Source organism: Schistocerca piceifrons, chromosome 11, assembly GCF_021461385.2.
Source record: "Schistocerca piceifrons isolate TAMUIC-IGC-003096 chromosome 11, iqSchPice1.1, whole genome shotgun sequence".
Taxonomy (NCBI): domain Eukaryota; kingdom Metazoa; phylum Arthropoda; class Insecta; order Orthoptera; family Acrididae; genus Schistocerca; species Schistocerca piceifrons.
Genome location: NC_060148.1, coordinates 59,840,128 through 59,862,855, shown reverse-complemented (window position 1 = coordinate 59,862,855; position 22,728 = coordinate 59,840,128). Strand labels below are relative to the sequence as shown.

Below are 22,728 nucleotides of genomic sequence, written 5' to 3'. Positions count from 1 at the left end.
TTAGCAACAACAGCCACGGGTGGGTTTCTTTACCACAGGATCCCAAGCCTGATAAGGGTTTCTTTACACAGTTTCCCAAGCCTGATAGTAAAATTATTTAAGTGCCCTGTGTAAAATTAGAAGGCACTCTTGGGTTCCTTAGATTGTTTCCTCTAACCTATTTCAATTTTTGATATGCTACATTAATTTTCTGATGAATATCAAGAGGAATGGTGTATTGCCGGCCAGACGAATTTACTGATGGAGCTGGAACAACTGTAATAATGTGGTGTTCTGGAACCCAGCACTTGTCACTTCCTGGTGGCCAATAAAATGAATTTTCTGGACGATGTGGGTGCATTAAGTTTATTAACGCATCCCTTTGCTCTGTGGAGGTCTCTCAGATATTCCCAATCCACCACACGTTTTCATGGATGCATGCAACATATTGTCCTGGTTGGAGAGCAGACATTAATATGCCTCCTTCATTACTGTGACCCATTTTAACTAGAAAAGATGAACAATCATTTGAAACTCTGCTGACCTGAATTGTTGTTTCATCAATAGGTAAAAAGTGATGATTTTCTCTAGTGCCTGCTACAGTTTGTCCAAGTTTAAAACTCTCTTCTTGCGACAATATTTTTTTCAATTTCATCTTTACTGACGAAAACAAATTTAATTCCATTAATATTTTAAGAGCAGAAGTGAAACAGATCCAGGGGGGGGGGGTAAGAATTTGTCCATTAAGTGGCTGTTGCAAGCTTGCTCTTGCTGCTAACCGCTTTGTTGTACCTCCATCTCATCACAAGGCGATTTCCCGTGACTAGTATAAAAAAAATTCCATTCGACTGTCATTCCCAAATCACTATCATGATAGCACAAATTCAGGAAATTCTTGAAATTTTTATATTGAGCACTGGAACCATCACTGAAATAATGAATGTGGGATATCTGTGCAAACTGTGCTTTTATATATATTTGATGAGCTCCTTGATAAAAACGTGAACTGTAATAGTGTCATGCCGCAAACAATCACTGATAATACAAAAACTTAAAGGTTGTACTTTCTCATTTTGACGGAAGTAGATAACAAATGGATGAATTGTTGCTTGACTATTGTCCCAGTGGAAGCCTTGCACAGCATCCTGAATGATAAAAGAATTTTCTGCAAAATCCATCAGATGACATTTAAGGCCTTTAAGATGCAAGCTTTGATGCTTGGCAATGTAATGATGGCATGACAGACTCCACATTTTATTTTTTACATCTTCAATAAATTCATCCACTACCATTTACTTCGAGTCCAGTGTGGCCCGATCGGTATGTATCCATTGCTTAAACACAATAAGTTCCTGTGGCTCACGATCTAGGAAATAGCTGGCAATTTCAGATGCTATAGCTTTGGGCACAGGATACCTTTCACAGCGATGTAACATGCACTGTTTAGAGTTCAAACTGCAAACTGCCTTGCTGAGAATCTCATCAATTTTCACTTATACCAGCTCCGCTAAGCATAAGCTTAACATTTTGGTGGATTGCACAGACGCAAACTGCATGCATTCCAGCTGATCCTACTGTTACACACCATTTGGGTCTAAGTTCACAAAACTTTGAGAACCCTATTTCTGGACCATTTATATTCTTATAGATAACATACATTTCCCGTAAATTGTAAAGTAACAATCTTTTCTGCATGTATGTCTTTCTATCTAAAAGTCTAACTGAAATACTTTTTTTCCAGGGCACACCCTACTATACTCATCTTCAAAAAAATTTCGCACTCTACTAGCAACTTCTGCTGGTAATTTCCTGCTTTGCGTATTTTCGGGAAGTGCCAGAATGACCACCTCTGCTTTAAGCTGCCGAGAATTCTTCACCATTCTTTCAGACATGCCAAACTGAGCCGCTGTTTGTCTGACTGTCCAACTTACAGGTGCCAAGGTTAAAATTTGCATCTGTTCTTTATGAATTGCATTCTGCATCTTGGCAGTTTCCACATTCCTTAATTTCACTAGCATCTTCAATTTGTCGGTTTACTCCCATTGCATTTACAATTCTGTTTTTAATCACATTTTGAGCCTTTTGAATTTTCTTCTTCATATATTGGGGCTTTTCTCTGTAGCTTACTGTTCTCTTCACGGGTGAAATACCGATAAACAATAAGCTACTATTTAATTCTTCTTTTGGTGTAAAGTCCTCATCAGAATGTGATGATGAGGCTGATAAAGCTTCGTCCAAGGTAGACCTGCAAGCCGGACAAATTTTCTGACCTGCCTTTATGTTATTAAGAAGGTGCTTCTTCAACATATCAGAAGCCTTATTAGCTATTTCAGTATCAAGAGTGTGAATTCCTGCCTTAACATTATGATTCACCTTCCCAAAGGGATTGAAGCATTTTTTTGTAGCATCTCATATTGTGCCAATAACAGGGCTTCATGGTGTAGGCAAACTTGAGAGGTATTGTCCAGCTTTGCTTCAGAACATCGGACCAACCACTTTTTCCTCATCACTAAAATCCGCAAACAATTTTAAAGCAGCTTTTTTGGCAAAGAAAGTGACATGACACTGTTCCACTATCTCCTTGCCCAATTGAGCAGGAAGGTATGCTGTTCCCTTCTGCACCCATCTGTAATTGGTAACTAAATAATGTATTTGGCCTCTAAGTGCAAATTATAATCTGCTTAAATTTCAGACAAATTGCTACTGAATGAAATTATACACAATGTATAATACCAATGAAAAATCTAATAAGAGATATGCTATAAAAGACAAAACAAGTTTTTGTAAATTAGATTACAAACTTAGATGGTCTTACGAATCACTTAACAGGCCACACTCAGTCAAGAGAACCCACTCACTATGCTGCAAACACACCACTGAAATACAGATTGTTCAAACAAGGGTCACTATAATGAAACAATCTGACTGTTAAAGTAATTGTTGCCATTATATTTTCTATAAACAGTGAATCTTTTGAATTTTCTCTGTGAAACTAGTGGTTACTTATTTATCAAGGTAGGCTACATTTAAGTGTGATTAAATACAAAATTAAAACTCTTGGATGTTTAACCAACCAAATTCACACGTTTCCCTAATAACTTCAAGAAAAACATTCACAGGTTACAACACCTAGGTATTAAAATCTCTGCAATATTGACTGGAAAATTTGCATCACTTGATGCATGATTCAAGTAAACCGATTGTTTTTTGGAAAAATGTTTTATACAATTGAATCCAAAAATTAGGTCTTCATTTTCCACTTGTAAATATTTACAATTTTGAGAAGTACAAAAAATATGAAGCTATTATTCATTTAATTCTTTATGATCTCTTTTTTCTCTCTCTCTCTCAAATGAGAAGAGTTTTATGCAGATGAATACTTACGATAAAAGCAGAAGGGCTACTTCTCATAGTTTTCAAGTTTTTCTGACAGTTTCATTGCCTATTTACCAGATCTTTTTATTTCAATTATTCAAGGCACTAAAACATTTATTAGGCATAATAAAAGGTTTCAGGTATAATTTGAGTGACAGAAAAATGTGTTCAAACTTCCAGTGCACCTCTTTGATGATGCTACTTTTTAGGGCCTTATATGCTTGCATTGCAAAACCAAATCCACTTTTCTAGATAGTTTAGAATATGCTCTTTCTAATGACCATAGTTTAGAAGAGTTTGAAGAAAACACTTTTTTGAAAAATTTGACTAAAAATACCATTTTTAGCACTTTTTGAAAAATTGTAAACTTCACCTTAGACTTGTGAAATAAAGGAAAGCAATAGGAGAATGAAATTTTATATTCTAAGATCTTGTGTTGGTGAGTGATGATGTGCAAAGTTTCATGTCCATCCCACAATTACTTTTGGAGATATAAAAAACTGAAGTTCACATTTTTTAAACAGCTATTTTTTCGCCCAATTTTGCTTCAAATTATCTATATGAAAATTGCTCAGAATTTCTTAATATTTTACTTTAAAGAGCTCTAAACGTTGTATAAGATGGCCAAGTTTTGTTTCTTTCATGCAAATACTTACAGGGATATCTCAAAGTTGCTGAAAATTCAAGGACACACTATAGAAAGCTGTGCTATGGTCTTAAACAAGCGACTGTATCTCAAAAAGTATTGAATTTCTGAAACTGAAGCTTTGCCAGTGTTCATTGAGAACATGTGTGAATGTTCATACAAAATTTCATCAAAATCCATGATGATCATGTGGGAACATTTCTCAATATTAGACCAATTGGCATGGAATAGGCCATCTGTGTGTAAATACTACAATCTACACCCATTTGAAACTGCTTATGGCAGTCAATCCATGGTCTCCCTCCAACATTTTTTCTGGTGCACTTTCTTCCATTGCCCAATTAATTGGCAAATTTTACCTTGGGAATTGTCTAAACTTATCCCATCTTTTATTCATGTTGCAGCATGAATTTTGATTCCATCCAACTTTTTTCAGTACCTTCACATTACGTGCCTCATATATCCAACCAAACACATACTAACTGCCTGTATATGTATTTCAATGAATAGTTGACAGAAAATCTTAAGATGGGGTTCAAAGTTAAAAACTGTAGGAGCAGGTATGAAGTGGTTTGAAAGCAAAGACTGGGCAAAAAGAAGAAATACCAAAAAGAAAGCAGCAAATGAGAAGAAATTTTAAGTGGCATGTGATCCTCAGCTAGCTCAGAAACTGAAAAATCAAATGCAATGATACCATATTTTCCCCTTTCTAGGTTCATTTTCATCTCCTCTTCTTCCAAAGGTTTTGTGATGGCTATAGAACTGTTATTACCCAATAACATTTAAATACAAAATGACATGACAAGTTAAACACATTCATGGTTTATTGTGTTATTTTATCACTCCCAAATGAGACTAAGTAATTTCATTACAATTTCAATTACATGAGAAGCAACCACTGCATTTTTACATTTACCCCCTAAAAAATTACAAAGTTAGGTAATTAGGTACCAAAACTGAGTGGAGATGGCAAAACATGACTATTTCGTACCATGTTTTGAGAAGTGCCAAGGACCTGCATTAAGAAGTGCCCAGCTTGCAATTACACTGTAAATCATGTCAACAGTTGTGTACAAATGTTATTAAGGTTAAAACATTTAGAGAAGCAGCTTATGGAGTCCCAAAATTAAAGGGTGAAACTATTCTTTTGAGAGTCCAGAACTACAGACTAAAAAGAAGAAATTAAATATAATCCTTTATAAAGGATTTGCATAATTTTATTCTAATTTCTTCTTTAGGTTGCAGGGTAGCACTGGATAAATTAGGCCTTTGTCACATCCAAGCTCTTCCTCCACATGCTGAAACTACACTGGCCAACATTCATGCAGAAATGCTACGTCCATGTGAAAGAGCAAGGTGCAAGACTGTTAAACAAAATTCAATGAAAATACCATTTAAAGATGGTCATCCAGAAAGTGACTGGTTATCAGGCCTTTATGAAACAACCTGTTTTCTTTCAAGAAACCTGAGAAGTTTTGAAAGTCCCAATAGAATGCTAGAGATCTATTTGTAGTTAATACCTTTTACAGTGAACTGCATATTTTGTACTAAATATATGTCCTAAAAAATTATGCGAGATCATAGTTATCTACAATTGTGATAAGTCAGTTTGGCAGTGACCCAACTACAAAAACAAAAAAGGGAAAGCCACTGAACAGGGTCTCTGATCAGGTACGGAATCAACAAAGTTCTATTTCAGCCTGCATCACTGCAAATAACACTAAGTTGACACGAATACTGCCTCAACAAATGGGTGGGTGGAGAAACTAAAGTTTTATCAATGGTTCTGTACATCTTTCACATACAAAAGTAGCTTACAAACCACCAATTACCCTGTCATTTATTTGATGAGCATGGTAGCCATATCAGTCTTACAATTAATTAGTGGAAATGGCTCTACAAATCAACATTCTCATTTAGTGTGCTTGCTGAGTCACTTACCAGACAAACTACAACCTCCTGACAAACTTTTGTTTGGCCCAGTTAAACCCAATGGTGGGAAACAGCTTAGCCATGTAATATTGTATTCTGTTTATGAGTACTGACAAGCAATAAGTTACCTGCTATTTCCGTTATGTTATTTGATGAATTTTTAAAAATGCTTACATGGAATATGTATTTCTGCACTGGCTGGGGTAATTGTAAATACTGTTACACGGGAAAATGTTCATAAATCAGAACAATGCTGGTTTACAGTTAACTGAACAGAAGGTAAACTTACACTATGATGCCTGTCAGAATCAACAGATTAATGAATACAGGAGCAGTGTGTATTTCAAGCCTATTATGTCTTAGAATTTTAAAAATAACTCAAATTTAGGAAGCTAGTAATTGCTTGTTTAAATCAAAGTCCAAACTTTTCAAAATAATTTTCAATTACCCTATCTGATACAGGATGACTTCGTGTTGTTAGGAACCACAAACTTCCAGGGATGATGGAAGAGGGTTAAATGCATCAATCTGAGGTAAGGGACCCTGCCCAGGGAACGACCAAGTCTATAGTTATTATGGAAAAAATCGTTCTGATACCTCTGATGTTGGTAAGATCGTGGGATTGGCAACTTTTGAACGTGATAGAATGGGCCAAAAGAAAATATCTAGCAAACATGGGCTTTAAAATGAATACTTTAACAACTAATAGTAGGCTACTTTTTCCATCTTCGCTCCTGAGAAACAATTCTACTGAAGACGCGCCCATTTTATTCATGGTATGCATTAGGGGGCTCATATTTACTGTATTTTTTCTCGTTTCTGCCTATACTCCTCCAAAAATACAGAAACCAGAGGTTGCAGTAGATGATTTACAGTAGCGAACACGATCATGTGCTCTAGAGTATCCACTCTACAGCCTATGATTGCTAGACGTTTCCGCGCTTTGTCCATACTACCACCTCTCGAATGTGCCTACCCCACAATCTCAGCAACAATAGTGCCAGTACAGGTATTCCACTGCCAGTGGTATCAAAATAATGTTTCCGGATCAGTAACTATCAGATACACACATTTAACCTCCCCCGTCATCCCAAGGGGCTTTTACATCACACCATAACCATACATGCAATCATGTAGGATAAAAACCCGCAACGGAGCCATTTTGTTCAAATCAAACACGAAAGGAAAACCGATGCGGCGTGAGTATGGTACGCGCAAATGTTTGTACAGGCCTACAGGGCAAAGCCAGATGAACTGGCTGGAATCTTAATAGGAAAAAGACCAGCTATGTTTTTCCAATAATTTTTACTCTTACATAAATTCTTGTTAGTGAATAATGCAACAAGTCACGAATAATTTCAAAATTCTTTTCTTACAGCGCAATAACCAGTTTCGGGCACTCATGTCTATTTTCAGATGAGTTAACATTTCCAGTTACTTCTTTCAATACATAAACGTTTTCATTAGTAACATGTCTTACGCTCAAGCACTGCAAAAGAATAACTCTTCTTTAGTGCCAGTTTTATGTTGCTTTAACGATAAAAACATTTTAATGCGCACGCATATATTTACATACAATGTGAAACAGTTGTATACACTTACATAAATTCCAGTGGACGGTGCTTTAGATTGCAAAGGTCCGTACGCACTTCCACGACAGTGCAAGCGCTGGTGCATTAAATCATACATAAATTTTCACAAAATCACTGCACGACTTCATGCATACCTCAATACGGTTTCTTATCCGTTTGAACGCCAGGTTCACAGTCTTTCCTTTGCACTTTGCAAATTCAAATTGTTGAGCAACCGCTAAGCAAAGAACTCGTTGATTTCTTATTGAGCAAAGAAAGATAAAGGCGAAGTTGTAAATGCAACACCAGACCTTCGACCATAGATACCAATATCTATGTTCGAAGCACCAGATAGATAAAATTTAAAAACTTTGGACAACATGTTAGAACCAGAAAAAACCTGTTTTGAACGTTTTTACTCGAAGTTGCTTTGAGGATTTTTTAAATAACAATTGACGATGGAAACTTTCACAATACATTATTTTATTTAAACGTCAATTCCGTAGGACCAAAATGAGGAGTAAATCTCCAAGGTCATGGAACATGTCAGTACATTAAATTACAACATAAAAGAAATAACAGATAAAAATAAATGTTTATGAACCCGAAAAAAGTTAGTCCACAAGTTTAAGTAAACGCAATCAACAATACAATAAGAATCAGCTTAATTTTTCAAGGAACTCCTCGACAGAATAGAAGGAGTGACCCATGAGGAAACCCTTCAGTTTCGATTTGAAAGCGCGTGGATTACTGCTAAGATTTTTGACTTCGAGTGGTAGCTTATTGAAAATGGATGTAGCAGTATACTACACACCTCTCCGCACAAGAGTTAAGGACGTCCGATCCAAATGCCGGTTAAATTTCTGCGGAATACTAACTGAGTGAAGGCTGATTATTCTTGGGAATAAGCTAATTTTGATAACTATAAATGACAGTAAGGAATATATATACTGTAAGGCCAATGTCAAAATACCCAGACTCGTGAACAGGGGTCGAGAAGAGGTTCGTTAACTAACAGCAATTATTGCCTGAACCGCCCGTTTCTGAGCCAAAAATATCCTTTTAAAATGGGAAGAGTTATCCCAAAATATAATATCATACGACATATGCGAATGAAAATAAGCAAAGTAGACTAATTTTCGTGTCGAATGATCATTCACTTAAGATATAGTAGAATAGTAAAAATCGCAGCAGTAAGTCTTTGAACAAGATCCTGAACGTGGGCTTTCCACGACAGCTTACTATCTATATGAACAGCTAGAAATTTGAACTGTTCAGTTTCACTAATGATATGCCCATTCTGTGAAATTAAAACGTCGGGTTTTGTTGAATTGTGCGTTAGAGACGGTAAAAACTGAGTCTTACTGTGATTTAGCGTTAGTTTCTTTTCTACAAGCTATGAACTTATGTCATGAACTGATGAACTGCACTATTTGAAACAGACCCAATGTTGTACACAATATCCTTTACTACCAAGCTAGTATCATCAGCAAACAGAAATATTTTAGAATTACCCGTAACACTAGAGGGCATATCATTTATATAAATAAGGAACAGGAGTGGTCCCAACACTGATCCCTGGGGCAGCTCCCACTTGACCATACTCCACTCAGAACCCACATCACAGCCATTCTCAACACAGTGAATAATCACCTTTTGCTGTATGTTGTTAAGGTAAGAGGTGAACCAATTGTGAGCTACTCCCTGTATTCCGTAATGGTCCAATTTTTGGAGCAATATTTTGTTATAAACGCAATTAAACAACTTGATTAAATCAAAAAAATATGCCCTTTGTTTACCCCATCCAATACCTCACAGAGAAAAGAGAATATAGCACTTTCAGTTGCTAAACGTCTTCTAAAGTCGAACTGTACTTCTGATAGTAAATTCTGTGATACAAAATGATCAATTATCCTTACATACACAGCCATTTTAATAACTTTAGCAAATACTGATGGCATAGATATAGGCCTAAAATTGTCTACATTATCCCTTTCTCCCTTTTTATAAAGTGGCTTTGCTACTGAGTACTTTAACCGTTCAGGAAACTGACCATTCCTAAAAGAAAAATTACGAATGTGGTTAAGTACAGGGCTAACATGTGCAGCACAGTACTTTAATATTCTGCTATGCACTCCATCATACCCATGGGAGTCCTTAGTCTTCAGTGATTTAATTATTGACTCAATCTCCCCCTTGCAGTATCACAGAGGAGTATTTAAGACATCAGTCACAGAATGGCATTTGCCAAGAGAGTTATGTGATTTGTTGTAGAGACTAAATTTTTATTTAATTAACCAACAATGCTCCGAAAATGATTGTTAAGTACTGTACATATATCTGATTTATCAGTAACAGGAATATTTTTACTACGGAGTGACTTTATATAGTCGACCTTGTGCTGCTGACCAGACACTTCCTTCACCATGTGGTTTTAATTTTATCTTGTGAATTACCTAGTCTGTTTGTGTACCACATACTCTTTGCCTTCCTAATGAAATTTCAAGTACCTTACAATACTGTTTGTAATGGGCTACTGCAGCTTGATTGTGACCAATTCTAATATTTTGACATAATTCCCACTTTGTTCTACATGATATCCTTATCCCACTAGTCAGCCACCCAGGCTGCCTTTTACTGCCAATATACCGTTTAGAACGTTCTAATGGAACTCAAGCCAAATGCAGGGCTAAGTCATGTGATAGAGGACTTTACAAAAGAGGACCATGTAGTGATAGTGGGTGGTGTGGGAAACAGTTTCGACAGGGATGGGGCATATAACATAGGTGGTGACCTGGACAAGATAGCTTCCCTGACTCATGGCACCAACGTACACTTTGTCGAGCTGTTCCGGCGTCATGATCGACCACACCTTGATGGACCTGTGAGGCGAATCAATGTGGGGTTAAAGATGGCTCTGAGGACAGCCAACTTTGCTCATGTTTCTCTGGTGCCCATCGGGACCATCAACAGATGGAGTTGCACTAGGTATGGCCTACACCTGACCAGAACTGAGAAGGGAAGATTGGTACAGCTGATTGATAGAAGTATAGGAGGTGGATCTTGGGCCACACATGGTCAAATACCTGTTGTCATAGGGAGGAAAAGTAGGTCTTTTTTAGGATAAATCCAAGTTCCCCTGCCTAGAGAGTATCTCCAGCACAGGTTCCCCTGCCTGAATAATATCTCCAGCACGTTAAAAAATACTGAAACAATCACTCACAAGACAGATTTTAGCACCTCAGACATCACATAAACCAGATGTAGCAAAGAAAAACAAATGATTCGAAACAGTAACATGGGGCATTTCACAGACTTAACAATCCTCCATCAAAACATGCAATCAATCAAAAATAAAATACAACTATTAGAAGTTGAGCTCCAATCTTTGAACTGCACAGTAGTTTGTATTACTGAGAACTGGTGAGAGACATAGAAATCCAACATGTAGTACTATCATTGTACGAAAAGGCAAACTCTTACTGCAGAACTACTTCAAGGGGTGGAGGATCATGCATTTATATCAGAAAAGGAACACAGTTCAAATCAAGACCTGACCTCAGTACCGTAAGTGAAGAGAAACACCTTGAAATATCAGCTATTGAATTAACAGGGATTGATATCACCAAGAAATTAATCATTTTGTGTGTGTATAGATCTCCCAGTGGTAATGTGGATACTTTTTTCAATAAGTTAACAGAAGTTCTAGATAAAGTCTCAAGTCCAAAGGTCAATATAATTCTGTGTGGGGACATTAACATCAACACTAACATCATAAATTAATCTGGCAGCACCTTCATAAACGTCCTCCAAAGTTTTGGCATGTCCCTATTGGTCAATAGTGCAACAAGGTTTACCGCAACGAGTTCATCAGTAATCGACCATGTGGCCACAAATATGGACAGGAAAAAACGTGATGTAACTGTAAAAGATCTCAGACTATCAGACCATCTCCGTCAAATAACAACAGTAAAGTCAGGCATCGAATCATTTCCTAAACTACAAGTCTACAAACGAAATCAAAATAAAAGATTTTTCAAAAGAACTAGAAAACAAAGCTGGGATGAAGGGCATACAGAAACCAATGTTAATATGAAATTCTCTAAATTCACCACATTGTTTAAATTTAACTTTGAAAAGGCATTTCCAAAAGTATGCATGTCTGTACCAACATCTCACAAAAACAGACAGATAACAGCAGGTATTAAGAAATCCTCCCAAACACTTAAACACCTCAGTTCCATGAAAAAGATTCGCGATGATCCAGAATTCCTATCATAGATACAAAAAGATCTAGGAAGGTGCTGCTGTAATAAATGATCCACGCAATTAGCAAACTATGTAAACCGTCATTTTTCAAGTATTGCAGAGAAGTTACAGCAAATTTCCCCCAACCAAATGTAACACCTATAAATAATGTTGCACTAAATACAACGATGTTACTTCGGTCGGTAGGTTTAGATGAAGTACCAATGCGTGTACTGAAACAATGCATAGGGATTATACAAAGCCCTTTAACAAATATAATAAATGAATCCCTCATATCAGGGACATTTTCAGAGCAGTTAAAACAGACAAGAGTTGTACCTTTGGTTAAGAAAGGTAATGCAGAAGACATAGAAAATTAGCGGCCCATTTCCCTGCTGTCAGCATTCTCAAAAATAATAGAAGCAATTATGAAAGACAGATTAATGAATTACCTGAATAAATACAATCTTTTAATTGAATCACAGTTTGGTTTCCGAAGCGGCAAAAATACAGAGTCAGCCATAGTAGAATTCACAAAAGCTGTGCTTGATGATCTTGATAAAGATAAGTGTTGGATCTTTCTAAGGTCTTAGATACCGTCGACCACAAAATTCTATTAAATAAATTAGAAGCATTAGGAATAAGAGGAGTAGCTAATGACTGGTTTCGATCATACCTAACAGATGGGATACAAAGAGTAGAGGTAACACATACTTCAAACAGATCTAAATATTTAGTAAAACACTTATGAGAACCAAAATACATTAATATAGGTGTTCCGCAGGGTAGCATATTAGGACCAATACTGTTCCTGATATACATCAATGACTTTCCCAGTATTTTTACTGATGGTGAAAAATTCCTATTCGCTGATGACAACAATATTATCGTCACTCAGAAAACTTCTTGCCAAGAAAGCAAATGAAGCTCTCAAAGAAGTTTGTGATAGCTCAATAAATTATAAAGTGACATTGAACATAAAGAAAATTAATGCCATTAATTTCAGTTTGAAGAGGAAAAATGACAATGTTAAATTAAATGTATATGGCACCTCTACAGACTGTGTAACAGATGCAAAATTTCTAGGAATGAATATTGATTCTTAGTTGAAGTGGTGTGAACACACAAAGGTACTTGCAAACAGAATGTCATCAGCATGTTATACCCTTAGAATCTTATCATTAATGTGTAACATGCAGTGTCTTTTAGTTACTTATTATTCGTATGTACACTCAATTCATAGCAGTTGCATTCTTTTTTTGGGGAACAAACACACAAAAATGAACACAATTTACAAACTCTAGAAAAGAGCCATAAAAATAATAACCAAAAATACAAGTCGAGCACATTGTAAAGATCTGTTCAGAACAGTGGGGAGTTTAACTGCTCCATGTGAATACATTTACCACACAGTTGTACACATCAAAAATAACATTGGTAATTACTGCACAAACAGCTCTGTCCATGACCATGCAACAAGAGATAGACTCACCTTACATTTATCCAGAAAAAATAAACATAAAACTAAAAACAGCATTTTCTACCAAGGAATAAAACTGTACAATAAATTACTGAAAGAGATTAAAGAAACTGCAAAAATACACTTATTTAAAAAGGCAGCTAAAAAGTACCTGTTATGAAATACATTTTATACATTGAAGGATTACTTAGCTAAAACAGAGTAGGGGTTTGATAAAAAATGTTGTACAAAAAAATAATAACAATAATGATTATAAAATATACAACATTCCACATAACACGTTCACTTTATGTTTTCTACCTTCTTTTTTTCCTTTCTAGAAATACTTAACCCCAAGCTGTGAGTAGCACAATACTAACACCTCTTCCTCTTTCTGAGCTCAACATCTCACTCATTATGGAAGGATGCTGACTTAGTTTTTCAGGGTAGCAAATGGGAAGTTGCAGTACAGAAAATGGCCCAAAGATCACCAGTGTGTGTGTGTGTGTCTGTGTGTGTATTTGTGTGTGTGTGTGTGTGTGTGTGTGTGTGTGTGTGTGTGTGTGTGTGTGTGTGTGTGTGTGTAGTGAGTGAGGTGTTATGAAACAATGTGTGTATAGTATGTGCAGTGACTGATAGTGAGATATGAGTGACCAATGTGGCATTACATTATTTCATAAGTTATTTGTAAAAAAGTTTTGTATACCAGGAGTAAATCTAATGATTGCCTCTTAACTAGAAGTCTGCAAATATATGTGTATGCGTATTACTTTATTTTAAATTGATCTAAATTTGTGAATACTTTGACATGTCATATATCCTTTTAAAAAGAGCTCTACAGATGAATAAAGCTACTACTACTACTACTACTACTACTACTACTACTACTAAATCAACTCTCAAAGAGCATGAGAAATGTGTTAAGGAAAGCATTATATTTGTCATCTATGTTATTGGTACTATAAACATCCTGCCACTCTTGTTCCTTGACAGTCAAATTGCACAGAGCTGGGTTCACACAAGCAACTAATCTGGCACCATAGCTTGTAGCTTTCTGTGGTTGCATCATGAGCCACTGAATCCCCAAAATTAATGAAAACTTGCATCATCACCAGTTTCAGTATACACAAACAACTTTGCCCATTGCCACAAGCTGTAACCTACTCATAAATATATCTGTATCTTATTCACAACAGAACAAAAAAGGAAAATACTATGAAATCTCAAACCATAAGAAACACACAGCACTAATATTTCCAAACATAAGAATGGGTCCATCAGCCACAATATGCAAATTCAACACAACTCGCCATAAAACCAGTCCAAATTCTTCCAATAGCAACCACAAACATTCAATTCAGACAAAACAACTTACTAATATACATCCAGCACAAGACTGCCCCATGAAATACTACAACGCACCATCTACAAACACAAACTGACTCAAAAGCATCAAGCCTCACACACTGCATCACAGTGATGTTATGGGTCAAAGCAGATGGGTTTGAATAACCTCATGTTAGCCTCAAGTACTGAATAATTATGAGATAATGATTGCCAAATGACAAGAAAACATGACTAATTTATTTTGAATGAAGTTAATTACTGTTGGAACATTTGCTCAAAGTGTGCGTCATTTTGGTACAACCCAAAACGATCAGTACTGCCTGCTTTGCTCTTCGAAATCTTTCTCACTGTGCTGGCCCACAAATAGCGCTGACACCATACTTTTATTCAATCTGTCCCACAGCATTTTCTTTTTAAGCACAGTTAAGATCTAAAAATTATCCATTCTACCACCGAAGTTCTTATACTTATATCCTAAACCATTTACTTCCGGATGGGGAATTTAGTAGAACTGATTTTACTTACAACATTTCTCAAAGACAGCCGATACATTCATAAAAATTCTTACCTGCTATTTCAGCATCTTGTTTTACAGATGAAAATTTCCCATAGTATATCTAGTTTTGCTGCATGTTTCCTTCTGCTTTAGTTTCCTTGTAACATACTTCAGTGACTGAAAATAAATTTTATGAACTCAATGTTGCCACACGTTTCCCCAAGTGAAATTCCTTAATATTTCCCTGATTTCCAGACAAGTTTAAGCAATTTTTCCTGACAAAGAGTAAACACAGAAGTTGACAAAAAAACGTAAGGGCTTTTGTATTTTTCTCCAATTTTTTTATGGCGCAAAAACAACTAGGATCGTACATGTCCAAGTCAAAACTGTGAAACAAGAAAACAAAGAGTGGAATTAAAAACGACTACATGTCAATCAAAAGGAAAAGTAAAACGCGGTCGACATCCCGCATGTCGTTCACTAAAACGGCTAATAACTGAATGGAACACCCAAAGGGATACGTAAACGGTCAAAAAATGGGCATCCCATCAGGAAACGGCGGACAGTTAAAAGTTGGGCGCAAGATGCACTTAGTGGTGGGGCTGCACTACTTAACAAATGGCGATGGCTAAAAAGGCAGTGCCCAATATGCAAATTAGTTAAAATGACCAGTGGCGATGCCAAAGTGACATCACCTCCTGACAGACAGGAACAAGAGGTCATCAGAGGAAATGTAAAAACTATTGGGCTGAGGCACGAGAAATGCAGCATTGGCAGCAGCGTCAGCAGCCTCGTTTCCTGTCAGATCGACATAACCTGGAACCCACACAAGCATCACAGCGTCTACATAAAGAGTGAGCAAGTGAAAGATTCAGAGATTGCAGGGCACTCTCACTTTTGATACGGTGTCATGCTGCTTAATGTTCATACAGAGGGTCATCTTTATTGCTTGGTTGTTGCATTCGATACCATCTGAGATCATTCATATGATGAAATGGTTGGCAGTAACTTACGCTCTTGCTTGTGTGCTCTAGTGAAGGCATAGCAGTAGGCTTCACCTGTGTTCGAAGGAAGCGGGTGCCGAGTTAATTGACAGCAGTAAAAGTGTATGTTGCCTGAGAGCCAAGGGGAGCTCTTTTCTGCGGAACCTGGGTGAAAACGTTTGCCAACAGCCAAGTCCCCATGTTTCATTGTGCAGACACATTGGGTAGCGCCTGTCAGTTGGTGGCCACGTCTATGCAGGCTGAGGAGTCACTGCAGTCGCGACACTCACTGCTGTAAAAGTTGTTGCCGTTTGACAGATTAAGCGACACTAGCGCTCCAAGCGGCAGGTAAGGTGAACGTCAGACGCGTCGTAAGCATAATGTTTGTTCGCATCCATTTCCTACGGAATTTCCGAATTATTCGGGTTATTTTCTTGCATCCAAGAGTTTGTATAGTATCAGAAGGCATATATGTTTCTAAAAATGATTCTATAATAAGCGCAAGTGTGGACAAAAACCATGAATAGAGTGGCAAGTTACAACACATTCGTGAAGAAACACTTGTGACATTGCACAGAATTGCAGCTTACCACGTTGATATCAAAAGAATATAAATACACAGATTCACATGTAAGAAGCACAGACATGTACCTCTGCATGCAAAAGCGATCGACAGCTCGTTTATCGTTCTGTAGGCCTACTGTGTGTGTCATTGTCGCCTGTTGCCACAAGTACGACCTTCATCTTTATATTATTCTAAGTGGGACAAGCAACTGCCAAATGGTGGGAGAAATATGCTGAAAACATTATAATGAGCTGATTACTTTACATTTGATGAAGAACCAAATATTTGAATAATTTTCAATCAATCTGTCTGTAGGCACTTTCCTTATCCCGTAATAGTTTCGTTCGATCTGCACATTCTGACACTTCACACGCTTTGTAAGACACGAGCAGCTGCACTTAATCTAACCACTTCATCGCCAAAGTAGGTCTGTGTTGATAATTCACACGAATCTGGCACTGATACATGGAGAGTTGAACTGGCTGCTTCTGTGTCATAGGACTGTTTTACAACTTTAGATTGACTGCCGAATCTTTGTGGCAGTTTCCTCTTCATCGTCAGTTGAGGTGGCTTATTTGGAATGTAAAACAGTGTGGGTACTGCACTCCACACGAGTTTGTTATTGTCTGCGTTCATGAACGGATTTTATTCGAAATGTAGCGGACAAAACCTAATATTATTATACATGTAAACTGGGTCTTTCTTCATAAGGTCTTCTCGTCTGCTATTAACTAGCCATTTTCTGCTCCTAAAATTTTTTTTTTCTTTTTCTTTATTGTATTTCAATTCCCCAACGGGGCGGGCTGGCAGCAGCATATGCGCTGCTCTTCAGCCGAAAGACATAGAACAAAACAATAGAAGACATGTAAAAACAGCAAAGGAGAGAAGAAGGCGAACATAGATATAAAAAAGGGAGAACATCATGGAAGGCAATATGCAAAAAAAAAAAAAAAAAAAAAAAAAAATGGGGTGACTGTAAAATGGAGATAAAAAACTGTTTAAAAGTAGCACACACAAAAAGCCACACACTGCGACGATTAAAAGAACACAAGGCACAGTATGACTGGAGCATAAAGGTGTTGACGGATGGCCTAGCACACAACATAACACTGACGGCGAACCTCAAGGCAGTACACAATTAAAATCACACCTCTTGACGCACACGAGAAACAGCACGAAACACAACACTGACGTGGCACACTGATGATGATCAATACAGAGGATCTGCCAGGTTCAAGGAGATGAGGGAGACCTGAAGAAGGGAGGGAGGGGAAGAGATGGGGGAGGGGAATGGGGGGCGCTCGGAAGAGGGCCAGGTAGGGAGGGATGTGGGAAGGAGAGAGGCAAGTATGGGGTGCAGGGTCTCAGCGGAGGGGGGGATGGAGGAAAATCCGCTCTGGGAGAAGGAGGAAAGAGGAGAAGGGGCCCCTGAGGAGGGGGGTGGGGAACAAGGCCGGGTTATAGTTGGAAGGAAGGGTATATGTCACGGCAAAGTTCGTCATCCGGGAGGGGGAGGCGTTGGAAATTGCCCTGATGAAGGAGATGGAGGGTGTGGAGGTGGAGAGAGGGAGGGATACAGCGATAGAGGCGCGGCAACGGGCTGGGGGTGGAGAGGAAGGAGGAAACCAGAGGGTGGGGGGGATCAACCCTGCGAACAATGTAAAGGATGCGGAGATGTTGGAGGAACAAGAGGAGGTGGGGGAAGGGGATCAGTTCATACAGGAGCCGTGTGGGGGAAGGAAGGCGGATACGGAAGGCAAGGCGGAGCGCATGGCGTTCAAGGATTTGGAGAGCCTTGTAAAAGCGGGTGGGGGCGGAGATCCAGGCGACGCTGGCATAACAGAGGATAGGACGGATGAGAGATTTGTAGTTGTGGAGGATGGTAGAAGGATGCAATCCCCATGTCCGGCCGGACAGTAGTTTTAGCAGGCGGAGGCGGGAATGGGCTTTCTGCTGGATGGTCAGGAGATGAGGGGTCCAGGTGTGCTCCTAAAACGATACATTCATCATTTATACACATATAGTTTGCAAGTGAATCCTGACGATAGAGTTTAGTAACATGATGGTATATACCTCTCAGGATCCTTAGGAAACCTAAAAAAAAAAAAAGACAGTTGTGGTGTCTTCTTCCTGTTGTTGCTGCAATTTATTGCGCTACAAACGCTCCCGATGGTAAAAGCCATTGTATAAATCAAAATAAACAATCACTATTCGCTTTCACGATCGCGAGGAACTCACAGTTCAACCTACCGTCCGCTTGGGGCGCTGCTGACGTAGGCAACAAAATCGAGGCTAAGTGTCGCGACTGTTATGTTAGACTGTGCTGCAGGTTTGACCGGCGCGTTGTACCAACTGATGGCCAGCAATAAAGCGGAGTATGGACCCTTGTTAGGTAGAAAGCAAATGAGACAGCTGAGAGTTCTTACGAATTACGTGGGACAGGGCAGTGGCGCACAGGCGTCCATACTCTGCTACAAAATATATTTGTGGAGGCATGAGGCTTTTAGGGAGTTTATGGTGATTCTTTAGAAAGTTCGAAGTGGATGCAACAGGGGAGATAACGATATTTTTATGGGGGGGCTGTGGTTCCATCCAAGTTATGCTTTTAGCAAAGACATGGCGTAAACGCGTGGTAAAGAGGGTGCATAGCTGAATCTTTTTTCCTTTTCTCCCAATTTATTTTTAAAGGATCTGGTTAGTCAAATCTGTGTATGCAGAGCAGGGGACGGTCTCCCAGCTTTGAATGCCGAGCTCCAGCTCATGAATAGCTTTGTAGTCTAAGCGTGAAAGTGTGCTATGCTACCGAGGTGCAGAGGAAAGCTGTAGAGAAGGAGAAGATCAGTCTTGTACTGGCGCTTCATTAGCAAAGAAAAAATGGTTCAAATGGATCTGAGCACTATGGGACTTAACTTCTCTGGCCATCAGTCCCCTAGAACTTAGAACTACTTAAACCTAACTAACCTAAGGACATCATACACATCCATGCCCGAGGCAGGATTCGAAACTGCGACCGTAGCGGTAGCGCGGATCCAGACTATAACGCCTAGAACCGCTCAGCCACCCCTGCCAGCGACTAGCAAAGAGCGGCAAGTGTTTACCTAGACAGTGAGACTTGTGCCCATTGCTAGCATGCCACTGAAGAGTCTGTGCCAGTCACCATCTGAACCGTCTGAGGTACTACTTCTTGTATCACGCACACAACTTGTTATGCGTGGGTGTACTTTATTTGTTTTGAGTTGGCCGTCTAAATGTTTTACATATTCGGTCATGCATAGTCGTGTCACGGAGTCAAATTAGTGTGGCAGACCAGCAAATGTGTGCACGTGCACACTGGAATCCGCTGGCATTTCAGACGATCATGAGGAAGTATCTGCATTCCGAATCAGCCAAACGCAAGACCGTGTACTTGCATATTTCCGGGCGCGCGCCATTAATAACAGATTGCTGCTACCCATGACTGCACTCGGCGAGCGCGTTGTCCTGTGTCGTGCTCACTGGCACAAGGGTAAAGTATTGGCTGCTATGGCTCCAATAAATGCTTCTCATAACCCTGTTCACTGTTACCATATTTTTTATGGAATAGTAGAATATACAGGGTGAGTCACCTAACGTTACCGCTGGATATATTTCGTAAACCACATCAAATACTGACGAACCGATTCCACAGACCGAATGTGAGGAGAGGGGCTAGTGTAATTGCTTAATACAAACCATAAAAAAATGCTCGAAAGTATGTTTTTTAACACAAACCTACGTTTTTTTAAAATGGAACCCCGTTAGTTTTGTTAGCACATCTGAACATATAAACAAATATGTAATCAGTGCCGTTTGTTGCATTGTAAAATGTTAATTACATCCGGAGATATTGTGACCTAGAGTTGACGCTTGAGTACCCCTCTTCCACTGTTCGATCGTGTGTATCGGAGAATACCGAATTACGTAGGGATCCAAAGGGAACGGTGATGGACCTTAAGCCGTCGGCACACGGACCGTGCATCCGAACGTTGAGCGTTGAGCGTGCCCAGTTTCTGACGTCATACTGTGGAACAGCACGCTCGGGAGTCTTTCCGAACGTGCAGAGCAACATCTGGCATGTCAGACATTCTGAGCGTGCGTCTGAGCGTTGACCAATGAGATGGCACAACGCCACCTACGTCACACGCACGCCGTCTCCCTTCAGCACAGAGTTGTGAGGCGCCATATTGGCATTCATTTCGAGTCTATACATGTATATGCCGTTTCTGAGCACCAGCGAAGTGCGAATAACTGGGAACCCCGTTGTTAACTGTGTGATTCGTTCCAATACAGTAACGAGAAACATCATAGTCATGGCAAAATAATTATTGTAACGAGCGTATTATGAGAGTAGGCTATTTGAAGGCAGCGACACACTGAAGATCCATCCAAAACGCATTGTTCTTCGTACAATTTGTTATAATTAAATTTCAATTAGTAACATAATTATCTACTATTAACGTTTCTGGCAAGGGGTAATTCAATATGATGAAGAAAGAGGATTGTGTTGTATGTTTAGCGTAATGAGTAGCGTCTGTGTCCAGTCATGAACTTTTGTTGAGGCGGTGGTTCGCGTTTGTACAGTTCCAAATTTTGTTTCCCAACATTCGCGTTTTTATTAGGTTCTGATACTTTATTATTAGTTTAATATAAGAATATGCTACAATATTTGATGTTATGTAAATATAAGTTCACCTTTTTATGAGGGGTGACTTTGTTGGATTGGCTTAATATACAGGACAGCTTGCGCTACTTGTATAAAGATATTTTGCTCCTTTTTCTTTTACGCTTCGTAATTCACATGTTGCAGAGATTCTGCTGCTGGGTAAAACAATGATCAAGTAAGACTGACCTTGGGGTTTTACTAAAATGTGGGAATGATGAAATAATGTTTATCTTATTCGGAGAAGTATTCTAAATTTGTACTGCACTGTTTGTAATGGAACTTTTATAAGCCTGTGTTCATAATGACTGGACATGGCACTTACCTTTTCTTGGACGATAGAGGAAATGTGTGTTTTAATAGAGCTAACGTGGGAATTTTACGCGCGCCCGTTGAGTAAACGGTGTGATTTACGAACTAGAAACATCCCTCAAACTGCCGCTGGAGTGCGTTGCGAGCGCGTATATCACGTTGGGGCCCACGTACCGTATGCACAAGTCGCATCGTTCCTAAGCGTTCAGCAGCACGTTGAACTTGGCACGCTCAGCGTTAACGTTCGACAGAACGGTCCGTGTGCCGACGGCTTTAGGTACAGAAGAGACTGGAACAGCACATTACGTCCACATGCTAACACCTTTTTATCGGTCTTTTTCACTGACGCACATGTACATTACCATGAGGGGTGAGGTACACGTACACACGTGGTTTCCGTTTTCAATTACGGAGTGGAATAGAGTGTGTCCCGACATGTCAGGCCAATAGATGTTCAATGTGTTGGCCATCATTTGCTGCACACAATTGCAATCTCTGGCGTAATGAATGTGGTACACGCCGCAGTACATCTGGTGTAATGTCGCCGCAGGCTGCCACAATACGTTGTTTCATATCCTCTGGGGTTGTAGGCACATCACGGTACACATTCTCCTTTAACGTACCCCACAGAAAGAAGTCCAGAGGTGTAAGATCAGGAGAACGGGCTGACCAATTTATGCGTCCTCCACGTCCTATGAAACGCCCGTCGAACATCCTGTCAAGGGTCAGCCTAGTGTTAATTGCGGAATGTGCACGTGCACCATCATGCTGATACCACATACGTCGACGCGTTTCCAGTGGGACATTTTCGAGCAACGCTGGCAGATCATTCTGTAGAAACGCGATGTATGTTGCAGTGCTCTCCGATACACACGATCGAACAGTGGAGGAGTGGTACTCAAGCGTCAACTTCAGGTTACAATATCTCCGGATGTAATTAAAGTTTTACAATGCAACAAACGGCACTGATTACGTATTTGTTTATATGTTCAGATGTGCTAACAAAACTAACGGGGTTCCATTTCAAAAACGTAGGTTTGTGTTAAAAAACATACTTCCGTGCATTTTTTATGGTTTGTTTTAACCAATTACACTAGCCCCGCTCCTCACGTTCGGTCTGTGGAATCGGTTCGTCAG

General features: G+C 39.1%; 1 long non-coding RNA gene across 1 annotated transcript in view; it reads right to left on the bottom strand.

Annotated features, from left to right (window-relative positions):
* Positions 1-7,730, bottom strand: part of LOC124720532 — a 30,468-nt gene extending 22,738 nt beyond the window's left edge. The window contains exon 1 of the long non-coding RNA XR_007006187.1: positions 7,535-7,730. This is a non-coding gene — a long non-coding RNA (uncharacterized LOC124720532). The remainder of the gene's footprint in view (positions 1-7,534) is intronic.
* Between the last annotated feature and the right edge of the window lie 14,998 nt (positions 7,731-22,728).